Raw genomic sequence first — 13,161 nt, forward strand, 5'->3', positions numbered from 1 at the left:
GAGCGACCAAGGTTATTAGAGGACTGGGGGGTCTGCAATACCAAGACAAGTTATTACACTTGGGGTTATTTACTGTGGAAAAAAGAAGGCTTAGAGGTGATCTTATTACTATGTACAAGTATATGAGGGGACAGTACAAAGACCTTTCTACTGATCTTTTTACTCTGAGGCCTGAGACGGGGACAAGGGGGCATCTTCTACGTCTGGAGGAAAGAAGGTTTAATCATAATCACAGACGGGGATTCTTTACTGTAAGAGCAGAGAGACTATGGAACTCTCTGCCGCATGATGTTGTAATGAGTGATTCACTGTTAAAATTTAAGAAGGGCATGGATGCCTTTCTTGAAAAGTATAATATTGCAGGTTATAAATACTAGATTCCTTGATAGGGCGTTGATCCAGGGAACTAGTCTGATTGTCGTATGGAGTCGGGAAGGAATTTTTTTCCCCAATGTGGAGCTTGGTGTTTGCCACATGGTTTTTTTTTGCCTTCCTCTGGATCAACATGTTAGGCTATGGGTTGAACTAGATGGACTTAGTCTTCCTTCAACCTTAAAAACTATGTTACTATATAATGGTGGCGAAAACGCAGCACTTCCGCAAAATAATTGGTAGTGCTGTTTTTTTTTCCGCAATGATAATCCGCAGCGGAAATTTCCACAGCATGTACACAGCACATGCGGATCATCATTGGGGAACATGGCAGGCCTTCTACCATGCGTTTTTTAAGCATTTCTGCAGCGTTTTTGCCGCTGCGGAAACACTTAAAAAGGAATCGTGGGCACACAGCCTAAGGGGACAAAAAGGAAAAAGTTTAATCTGAACATTCAAATCACTCCTGCCCCTCTATGACCCATTTTAAAATAAAACATATGGGCGTTATCCAATCAAAATATAAAAATAATTAACCTGATCAGTGAATGGCATAAAAACAAAAACCACCCTCATATGGCTGTATTGACAGAAAAATAAAGCTACTGCTCTTAGAAGAATAAGAAAAATGCAGAGCCGGGAAATAACATGGTCAGGAAGGGGTTAAATTCTGCCACTTCTATAGAAAATTGAACCCATTTCGCTGACTGCCTTCAATGGCAGCCAAATAAGGCAGAGGGTTAGAGGAATACCGACCTTATATTGTAGACTTCTAGGATGCTTAAGAAGTGGACAATCCCTTTAAGCTACATTGTGCAGACAAAGCCATGGCAGTGTAGAAGGCCGACAAGATCTCAGTGGAAAGGCTGCAGGTTTGCGTCTGCATTAGGCAAGTTATAGAGGTAGAAGTGTTGGGACCTTGTTGCTGTGCAGGTAGAATCTGGAGCCTCGGCAGCGTCCTGCGGAGCCCATACTACAGGGAGGAGGAGCAGCGCCATGTGTAGTAATCTGAGCAGGATAGTCAGTGTTCAGCCAGCACTGATGGAGACTGACACCCCAACTCATTACCCAATACATGACCGGCTTAAAGACCCTCTCCCATCAGAGCTTATCCTCTTACTATATTGTAATCAGATTATACAGCACTGAACTTACAGCTGCTCATTATACCTTTCTACTGGGCTAATTATTCTCTTTTCTCTGCTCTATGTAGAATTAGCTGGGTCCCCTCCTGACCCAGCTGCTCTCATCCCCCTGCCAGGGACTTTTGCAGGGACTTATGACTCATACAAGGAAAACTGACCTCCTGTTTCTACATACAGCTTATAAATATTAGCAAAAATGTCCAATCACATTGTAAATATAACGACATCCAAAAATGTGTGCGTCCAATGGACATTCCACACGGACAGTGTAGAGCAGGGGTCTCAAACTTGGCTGGGTATATGGGCCGCATATGGAAAAAATTGGAATTTGGGGGGCCGCATTCTTTGCAGGTCAAAGTGACATTTTTAGTGATGCCATTTTTTTTGTATACACCGTCTGAACATTTTTGCTGTGTTTATTTTATTTTTTTATAGCTTGGGTCGTTACGGATATGGCGATAATAAATGTGCACTTTTTGTGTTTACTTTAGTTTATATATTTAGTTTATATATAAAGCAGCATTTTTAGTGGCAAAATATTTTTTCATGCTTTATTTTTATTTTTACAATTTTGTTTCCCTCTTTTGGCCACATAGAGTAATATTGTTTCAGAATTAGCACCATATATAGTAATTCTGGCAAACATCTAGTAATTTGCCCCATCCTGGTCCCCACCTTGCAGTAATGTGGCCCATCCTGGTGGTCCCCATCTTGCAGTAATGTGGCCCATCCTGGTGGTCCCCACCTTGCAGTAATGTGGCCCATCCTGGTGGTCCCCACCTTGCAGTAATGTGGCCCATCCTGGTGGTCCCCACCTTGCAGTAATGTGGCCCATCCTGGTGGTCCCCATCTTGCAGTAATGTGGCCCATCCTGGTGGTCCCCATCTTGCAGTAATGTGGCCCATCCTGGTGGTCCCCATCTTGCAGTAATGTGGCCCATCCTGGTGGTCCCCATCTTGCAGTAATGTGGCCCATCCTGGTGGTCCCCATCTTGCAGTAATGTGGCCCATCCTGGTGGTCCCCATCTTGCAGTAATGTGGCCCATCCTGGTGGTCCCCATCTTGCAGTAATGTGGCCCATCCTGGTGGTCCCCATCTTGCAGTAATGTGGCCCATCCTGGTGGTCCCCATCTTGCAGTAATGTGGCCCATCCTGGTGGTCCCCATCTTGCAGTAATGTGGCCCATCCTGGTGGTCCCCATCTTGCAGTAATGTGGCCCATCCTGGTGGTCCCCATCTTGCAGTAATGTGGCCCATCCTGGTGGTCCCCATCTTGCAGTAATGTGGCCCATCCTGGTGGTCCCCATCTTGCAGTAATGTGGCCCATCCTGGTGGTCCCCATCTTGCAGTAATGTGGCCCATCCTGGTGGTCCCCATCTTGCAGTAATGTGGCCCATCCTGGTGGTCCCCATCTTGCAGTAATGTGGCCCATCCTGGTGGTCCCCATCTTGCAGTAATGTGGCCCATCCTGGTGGTCCCCATCTTGCAGTAATGTGGCCCATCCTGGTGGTCCCCATCTTGCAGTAATGTGGCCCATCCTGGTGGTCCCCATCTTGCAGTAATGTGGCCCATCCTGGTGGTCCCCATCTTGCAGTAATGTGGCCCATCCTGGTAGTCCCCATCTTGCAGTAATATGCCCATCCTGGTGGTCCCCATCTTGCAGTAATGTGGCCCATCCTGGTGGTCCCCATCTTGCAGTAATGTGGCCCATCCTGGTAGTCCCCATCTTGTAGTAATATGCCCCATCCTGGTGGTCCCCATCTTGTAGTAATGTGCCCCATTCTTGTCCCCACCTTGTAGTAATGTGCCCCATCCTAGTGGTCCCCATCTTGTAGTAATATGCCCCATCCTGGTGGTCTCCATCTTGTAATATGCCCCATCCTGGTGGTCCCCATCTTGCAGTAATATGCCCCATCCTGGTGGTCCCCATCTTGTAGTAATATGCCCCATCCTGGTGGTCCCCATCTTGCAGTAATATGCCCCATCCTGGTGGTCCCCATCTTGTAGTAATATGCCCCATCCTGGTGGTCCCCATCTTGCAGTAATATGCCCCATCCTGGTGGTCCCCATCTTGCAGTAATATGCCCCATACTTGTGGTCCCCATCTAGTAGAATTGTCCTCTGCGTTGTTCTTCACACACATAAAGTAAAAAAAAAAAAAAAAGATTCCTTTCACCTGTCCTCCGTTCCCTCTGCTTCCTTTGTGCACATGTGGCCCGTGGGCCCCCTGTTTGAGACCTGTGGTGTAGACTGTTATGTAAAAGAATGGGAAGCCACTAGGTGGCAGCACAACGTCACATAACAGGATTTTTTATCCAGATGTCTGTGAATCTACTAGTCATTAGGTTACCTGACTCAAGTAATCATTCATAGATCTCCACAGCCCAATGTAGATGTATTGAAGTAGAACAGTGAGACCAGAACCAGTTAGGCTTGTATTTTACCAGTGAGATTCAAAAACACAATTTAAACTTCCTTGACATTACAATAATAAATACCAACCAAGGCCGGTTACCCACAACACTGAAAACTGACAGCCACAAGTGGGTTACTATCCTGGCAGAGCTACCATCCGGCTCCCCTACGTAGAGGAATACCGAAAAGCCAATATATACGCCTAAGGAGAAATTGCTCAACGGTGAATGAGTACATGATAAAATCGAGGGAATTACAAAAACGCTTCCTACAAAAGGGATATCCTAAAAAAGTGCTAGGCCAACGCCCTTACAAGAGACAGAAATTCTCTATTGACCCCTAAAGCACGAGAACAACAAGATAATGAGATCCATCTAATAGGAACCTACGACGACCGAAATCAGGGGGTGATGAACATACTCCATGATCTTTGGGCAATTTTGAGATCAGATAAAGATCTGCAAGATGTGGTCCCTGAGAGCCCCAGGGTCACATACAGGAGAGGCAGGAACCTTAGAGATCACCTTGTGCGCAGCCACTTTGTGGAGGACAACACGGGCAAAACAACATGGCTGAGCAGTGACACCACGGGGACTTATAGATGTGGTGACTGCAAAGCCTGCAAATACATCTGTAAAAGCAAGAAATGTATCAGTGCCACAACCAAACTAGAAGACCAAAATCACGAATTCACAAACTGCAAGACGCAAGGAGTAATCTATATGGCAACTTGCCAATGTCCGATGAACTACATCGGCAAAACCAAAGAGTTCCGGAGACGGATATTGCACCATATCGGTTATGTCAGACGTAGGGAGGACACAACTCTCTCGAGACACATGCTTGAGAAACACACCTTGGACCCGTTTTCTTTATACTTTCAAGCCATTGAAGTAGTACGCCCCCCGAGAGGAGGTAATTGGGACCAACTGCTGCTTCAGAAAGAAAGTAGATGGATCCATAGAATGAAATCCTATAACCCACACTACATAAATGAAACATTGTCCTTCTCATGTTTCATTGACACATAATAACATTTTCACCCCCTATGAAACCTCTTGAACCTCGCTAGACCTAAAAACTCTCTAAAATATAATATGTAGAATCCAGTCCATGTTCTTCATAATGGATATTGGTCCACATAACTATCAAATCAGCGCCTTATAGGACCAAAACTATTAAAGTTATTATACTTTAAAATCACAAAATGACCTCTTGAACAAATTGAACTTTGATAACAATTGGACAAATTTCATCAGAATTTCTTCCTTTGTTTTTAGATTATAAAATACTCATCTGAAGACTTAATAATACAGATACATCGATACAATCAGACACACTGATACAATCAGAATAAAAGTCATCCCAATGTCTATTATGGACATATTGATACGATCAAATGAAATGAACTTTGAGGAAATAGACGTCCGCAAGCGTTTGCTGGTGCGGAAGCAGTGACATAGCCAGATGGCATTTGTCACGATGAAAGGAAGTTCTGCATCGATCTAAGTGTAGGTGGGACGAGGTAGCACATGAAACAGGCAGATCTGTCTGTAAACAAAACAAATGACAAACTCCGAACAAACACTATTAACAACTCATATCGCAACAAACTCGTAGAGACGACATTATAAGATGCAATGCAATATACCAGTCTCCTTCCCTAGATATAAAAGACATATTAATACTGTGAGATCGCAGTGCAGCCAAGACATCTCTGTGAGAAAAAGATCCTACTGGAAGAATGAGACGAGTCCCTGCATGATTATATGATCGCAACATGATACGCCTGCAACGCACCCGAGTCACTCGATTGGATGACAGAAGGGGGGGCGCACAAGAGGTGGCACCAACTTTCCTATAAAGTCACGCTGGTTTAGCCGCCAGACGCTGCTGGCAACCCTGCCGATAAGTTTATTACAAAACCATCGTACTATCAAACCAAAAAAGATCATAGACTGTGAGCCCCTGATGACCATGAGAGTCTCATATAAGAATGATGAAACGCGTAGGGCTGAGCATTTCTATAGAAAGTACTACAAGAGATGATTAGCCAGGCTACCTCAATATAAAGCTCCTAGATCAGGAGAAACAAGCACCGCACCGGTATATGACGGCAGCACTATAAAGCCGTTCTGAAGAGAATAGCACAGGACATGGTAAAATGAATATTATTAATGCCATTATCAGACTGCAGACTCACAATGAGGAGAAATGAGATGGCATGATTTCTAATAGCCAGAGGCTAAATTGAAAAGGGGGTTATACATATAAATAAAGAGATACCCCTAGGAATTGTGACTAATCCCTGGCCTCCCAACAAGACAATATATATAAATGGTTAGCCGGTGAGATAAATTAAAACCATACACAATAGTCCTATGTTTAGGATAATTTTAGGAAATTTGTCACGGATTTTGGACACTTAAAAAAAAATCCTTTTTAAAATATTGAATAAAGGTTATTTTTTATATTTTACTCCCATTGGATTTGACTGTGAAATACTGCAGAATTATCTTGGAGCATATTTATACTATATAAAACAGTGAGGGGTCAATATTGGTTTAGTAGTTTCCATATTACTCTGGATAGGCTTCTCAGTGTCTGCGGCATGGCAGGCTGGATGGCAGCGTTCTGCTACGATCCAGCCTGCCATCTCAATGTAGCAGAGCTGGAGCCGTCGTGGGAACCATGGAAAGGTAAAGATGAGGTTTGTTAATTATTTTACTTCTATTGCAGGAGACATTGGCTTCAGCTGGAATGGGCGTGATGGTAAGTATGGTTTAATTTAGGATATTAAAGTATTGTGTGTTTATTTCAATTAAAAGATTTTATTCTGGGTGTTGGTGTTTTATTCACTTTCACTATGGGGTTAGTAATGGGCGCGTCTTATAGACACCTCCTCATTACTAACCTGGGCTTGATGTCAGCTGGCATTATAAGCTGACATCAACCCCAGCCCTATTACTCCAGTGCCACCGCTACAGGGCAGTGGGAGAGCGAGGCTAAGTGCCAGAATTGGCGCATCCTATGGATGTGTCATTTCTCGGGCGGCTGACGGCTGGTGTTTCTAGCCTGTGAGGCGGCCAATATTCATGGCACCCTTCCTGGGCTATTAATATCAGCCCCCAGCTGTCTGCCTAGCCTTTGCTAGCTATTAAAATAGGGGGACCCCACGTCATTTTTTTTTGGGTCCCCCATTTTAAGATGGCGGATACACAGGTGCAAAATACTGATGAAACAATCACTCACAACCTACAATTTCATGGAGGGGGTGACTGCCTAGTATTAGAATTGCACAAAGATAGGCTTGTATAGGGTGCTGTTCACACTAGGGTAGTGCACAGTATCCGGCCCTGGGCACGGAGCGGGTCTGGGCCATGGCTGCACCCCATCGACAACATAGGACCCGGCTCCGAGTCCCCCATCCCCCAGGGTAGGGCTTCCAGCGTCACACATCTGCTATCTTTATGTGGGTCTGCTGCATCCTAGTAATGCATTTGGCTTTGAAGATCAGGCCAGGTAAACACTGCTGCCCTTTCCTTACCCCCAGCATAGTGAGCGGGGGTGAGGAGCAAGGGGGAATGTGTGTGTGGAAATATAAGGAACAGGGGGGTAATGTGTCAGGAGACAGAGTAGGGGGAGAAAAGTTTGTGCGGGCACATAATAGAGACTGGGTAATGTGGGGAAAGGAGTAACATGAAGAGACAGTGTGAGGGCATACCAAAGAGGAGACAGTACATGTACTGATGGTGGTTCTGGTGATGTTGTACTGTACTGATGAGGGTTGTGATGCTGTATTTCTGCATACTGCTGGTAGTTCTATTGATGTATTTTTGTGCAGCTATTGGTTCTGATCCTGTACACATGGAACAGTCCATAACTTGTAAGATTACATGATACATGGCCATGTTAATAAAGTGTTGTGCTGTCTGAGAAGAGTTACTGTTTTTATTTGTTTTAGGAAAATTAAAGGGTTAGATCAAGTTTGTGATGAAAGTCTGCAATCACTGACAGCATACCTCTGAATTTTCACCGTGTGCATGTGCACTGCATGCGGTCAGGATTCTCTGGTGCTAGTGGTGAGAGCAGGAAGTCTTGAAACCACAATTATGCGAATTGCATACACATGATCACATGCCGACTAGACATGCATGGCCTCATTCTATACAAATTACTTGAGTGAGGCTGGTCACGTTTAGTTGGAATGTGGCCAGAAGTATGAAAATCTCATACTTGCACGCACATGACCTTTCAGGATTCTCCTGTACTGGAGGAAAGGTGAAAGTGTGCAGTGCATGCGCTGCGAGTATTCAGAAGTCTGCAGTCACCTAGAGTTCTTCCGACTTTAATCACAAACCTGGACAACCCTTTTAATTATACAATTAAGTACTGTAGCATGCCCAATCCTAAGAGCGTGTAATACACTCAATGTCGGGATTCAGCTCGGCTAGCTGGGTCCAGCAGACACCACATGACCACTCGTATGTGATTTTCATACTTACGGTTATGTGACAACTAGCCTTTAATCCTGCTTCTCTTCATGAAATAGGAGCTGTAGTTTTTGACTGAAATTGAGAGAATTAGGAAGAGTAGCTAGTCACGTGACTGTCAAAAAGCAAATCGTAGATGAGCGGTCACATGACTACTATTCAAACTGCATGAGCGGTGTGTGTGGGGGGCGCCAAACTGAATTCCTGCTCCGGGTGCCGGAAAACAGATCTGCCTCTGTGCTAAGCTTGCAGATATGGTCAGAAGGTTCTGTAAGACATTGCACTATAGATCAGATATTCTTCCAGAAACAAACCGCCTGGAAGCCTCCTTGTCAGATTTATGCTTAAGAACTAATTATATTTTACTTTAAATATTTCTAATAAAGAAAATAATCAATACAGTAATTATAATCCATAATATTCCAATATGTTATATTACTTGTGATACGTCTGATATAGTCTAGCTTTATTAAATCATGTTTTGTTTCTGTAAAGGAAATCGAGGCTGAGCCTGCAGATATTGTTAGAAAGTTCTGTACCATGTTATTCTATAGATAAAATGTACTCACAGAAACCAGGTGTCTGGAGGTCTCCTGCAACAGACTTATCCTTGAGAACTAAGAATTGTAATGTTTAATCTGAACATGCATGGAAACTTTGTTACTGTGAGCCAGAACTTTGGTTTAGATACTGCACTCTTCTGTAACAGAGTAGGTCCCTCTCTCATTCATAGGGGTCCTGTATACACAATTTATGTCTCATCTCCATCTCTGAACTGTAACTATTATTCAAAATACATTTTTCTCTCATTCTAATCACCTGTGAATATGGATGTTTTGCTTGGAATACAGATTTCCATGTCATTTCATGATATTGTCTGGGCGTGCGTGGAAACTCCATGCAGGAGAGAAATTTACATTTAAATATTTCATCCTTTTGCAAGAAGGCCGACCCACTGCTCATTCCTAGAGGTTTCTGTAGAAGTGTTTTTATATCTTAGCCTTATCTATGCCTTTTTTAATTGTAAGTTTATTCTAAATTAACCTCCATTTTATTCAATTACCTATGAAGACCTGGTTTGTCCAGAAGTCTGCACCGACTTCTGCTCTCAAGCTCATCCAGTGGCCAGTATCATTATGGTATGGCATCCAGCGGCCAGTATCGTTATGGTATGGCATCCAGTGGCCAGTAGCATTATGGTATGGCATCCAGCGGCCAGTATCATTATGGTATGGCATCCAGCGGCCAGTATCATTATGGTATGGCATCCAGCGGCCAGTATCATTATGGTATGGCATCCAGCGGCCAGTATCATTATGGTATGGCATCCAGCGGCCAGTATCATTATGGTATGGCATCCAGTGGCCAGTATCATTATGGTATGGCATCCAGCGGCCAGCATCATTATGGTATGGCATCCAGCGGCCAGTATCATTATGGTACGGCATCCAGCGGCCAGTATCATTATGGTATGGCATCCAGTGGCCAGTATCATTATGGTATGGCATCCAGTGGCCAGTATCATTATGGTATGGCATCCAGTGGCCAGTATCATTATGGTATGGCATCCAGTGGCCAGTATCATTATGGTATGGCATCCAGTGGCCAGTATCATTATGGTATGGCATCCAGTGGCCAGTATCATTATGGTATGGCATCCAGTGGCCAGTATCATTATGGTACGGCATCCATCGGCCAGTAGCATTATGGTATGGCATCCAGTGGCCAGTAGCATTATGGTATGGCATCCAGTGGCCAGTATCATTACGGTATGGCATCCATTGGCCAGTATCATTATTATACACACTATAAGCCTCCCAATTGGCATCAAGATAACAGAACAGTAGTGTTGCGCAGACGTGCTTGGATAAGGTGTCATCTGAGCATGCTCGGGTGCTAACAGATTATCTTTTGCGTGCTCTAATAATATGTTCACACCGCCGCGGCTCCACACAAACTGGCAAGCCCTGCATGTATTGCGGCGGTCTAACAGCCGTGAGACATGCAGCCGCGGTGACGCAAACATATTTTTCAAGCACGCCGAAGATACTCTTAGCACCCGAGAATACTCGGATAACGCCTTATCGGAGCACGTTAGCTTATCACTACAGAACAGATCTGAACAGTGCTCAGGATTCTCCTCACCTAGCACCCTGCCGAGAATAATAAATGCCTGTAGCCAATTTCCAAAAGTCCCTCCTACATTGCTCACCCTCCACCTCCCTATGCTTTTTCCCTGCTCCCACATTTCAGTGACGAAACACTCAAGAGGCAGTAAAGTAGATATAGCTGCAGTTTTCCTTTTCCAAATATTTTTAACTTCCATTTTTTAAATGAGGCCCTAATGGTCCTTGAAAGCATACACACACGCTCCCAAGTCAGACTTTGTTGCAGACGGACAAGCCTATTTTTGGTAACAGTCTCTGCTGCCACTGGCCAAGTCCCAACACATCCTTCTGCATCATCAACCCTAACAGACCATGCTGCTACAGGCCCCTCACACTGTGGTCCCAACTGCAACACCCGGTGGCCTAAAAGATGTACCCAGGTCACCGTACGTGAGGTGTGAAAGCGTGTAACTGGCATGTCTCACCGGAGGTCATCACCACAACCCACTAATGGTCCATCCTAACTGACTCTGGGCACTCTGAGGACCTGATGCAAAGTATCTTCTGGATTAACGACCTCTGATGAAGTCTGCAATAATGAAAAATAATAATAATAAAAAAGTAAACGCTGCATTGCACCAAATGACCAGCAGGTGGCAACGAAGTCACAACATTAACTAGCCCCCTATTGTAGAAAACCTAAACACCATCAGGAGGTGCTGAGGCTTCATGAGAACGCGCCACCCCCAAACTTAAAAGGCTTTTCCACTATTCAGACAACTTCTCAATCACTGTTTCCCCTGAGTAAAATAATAACTATTCTACTCTGTGCCATTCCAGCAGTGTCAGCACTGGCTCTCCCGGGGTCCGCGATCCCTGCGGCCAATCAGAGGTGTCTTCACTCTCTCGTACTTTGGAGGAATTGACCGCTGCAGCTGCTCTCCCACTTCCTCCAGATGTCAATGATGTCTGTAGGAGAGGAAAGTGAAGCCAGCGCTGAATGTCACGCCAAAGATGGCTGCCCTCCTATTATATAAATCTCACTAGAACTCCACCACCAGCCTATCACATTCCTAGTTCCACATCCAACCTCCATATCAAACCCTGTAATAAACCCTTCATTACCTGGTCTTGTCAGGACCTCAATAAACCCAGCCTTTTTGAGGCCTAGTTCTGTACGGCCATTAATAATGCACTGGTGTAAATAATGTGTGTGAGGTAAATGGTGTGGAAAACCGGATTGTAATCAAGCAATGATTTCTTCAATTGGACTGCAATGTCCTGAACCATACGACTTGTACCAGTCATGTGACTTATTGGCCAAAGCTGTGATATCACAGAGGCACATACCAGCATGTGGAAGCATGGCGACATAGCGATGACATCACAATGGCAGGTGCCGGAATGTGGAATCCATGACAGCGATGACATCACAATGGCAGGTGCCGGAATGTGGAATCTATGACATAGCGATGACATCACAGGAGCGCAGGTGAGAGGAGACACACGGGAGCTCACAAACCACAAGGAAGACAAGAAGCATCGATTGGAGAATAGGGACAGGAGAAGCCAAGAAGAACAGAATAACCCGCTTCTTAGCCTTCACTGAGCCATGACAAGACTGAGCGGATGGAAGCGGAGGAGGAGACCCAGGACCCCGTCACATCCACCTGACTGATGAGAAAGGTGAGAAATTATGTAGATTATGTAGCAGCATTACAACTATTCTCGTTACCCATAGCAACCAGTCAGAGCTCAGCTTTTATTAAAGGGGTATTCCCATCTCCAAAATCCTCTCCCAATATGTAGTAGGTGTAATAATAATAATATTAGATATCCATGCTTACAACCACCAGTTATCTAGTTGCTAGTGGTCGTAACCATGGATACCTAAGGTCCTGCAATGCCTGCACATGAGGGAAGAGACAGCGAAGCAGAAAAACTATTCTACATTTCTAATTGAGGTTTTTTCTAATATTATTATTACACCTACTACATATTGGGATAGGATCTTGGAGATGGGAATACCCTTTTAATCTCTGATTGCTATGGGTAACTAGGAGAGTTTGTTGCTCAGCTTTGATAAGGGATGACAGATTTTACTAGACTAAGTGGATATCATTGGTGCAACCAGTGCAGCTGCACAGGGGGCTAATAGGTTAGGGGGTCACTCACCTTCATTTTGTTAATTCTGTGTATTGCTGTAGCAGTGCTGTGCGCGTATATTGATGCCGTGGGGCAGGGGCGTACATAGAAATCATCGGGGCCCATAGCAGAAGTTTGAGTTGAGGTCTCTCCCTTCAAAAGAAATTAATAAAAAAATTATATTTGTTGGTGTCACAGAAGAGCAGATCTCACAACTTTCCAGCCTTTACATAGTAATTTTCCTCCTGCTGAAGTCCTAGATTCCCCTCTCATTGCCACCATAACGTATGATGCCAACAAAAGTAATAATAATAATAATAATAATAATCTTTATTTTTATATAGCGCTAACACATTCCGCAGCGCTTTACATACATTATCGTCGCTGTCCCCATCGGGCTCACAATCTAATTTCCCTATCAGTATGTCTTTGGAGTGTGGGAGGAAACCGGAGAACCCGGAGGAAACCCACGCAAACACAGGGAG

This window comes from Phyllobates terribilis, unplaced genomic scaffold (genome assembly GCF_046119375.1).
Source record: "Phyllobates terribilis strain yellow unplaced genomic scaffold, ASM4611937v1 Scaffold_695__1_contigs__length_805405, whole genome shotgun sequence".
Classification (NCBI taxonomy): Eukaryota; Metazoa; Chordata; class Amphibia; order Anura; family Dendrobatidae; genus Phyllobates; species Phyllobates terribilis.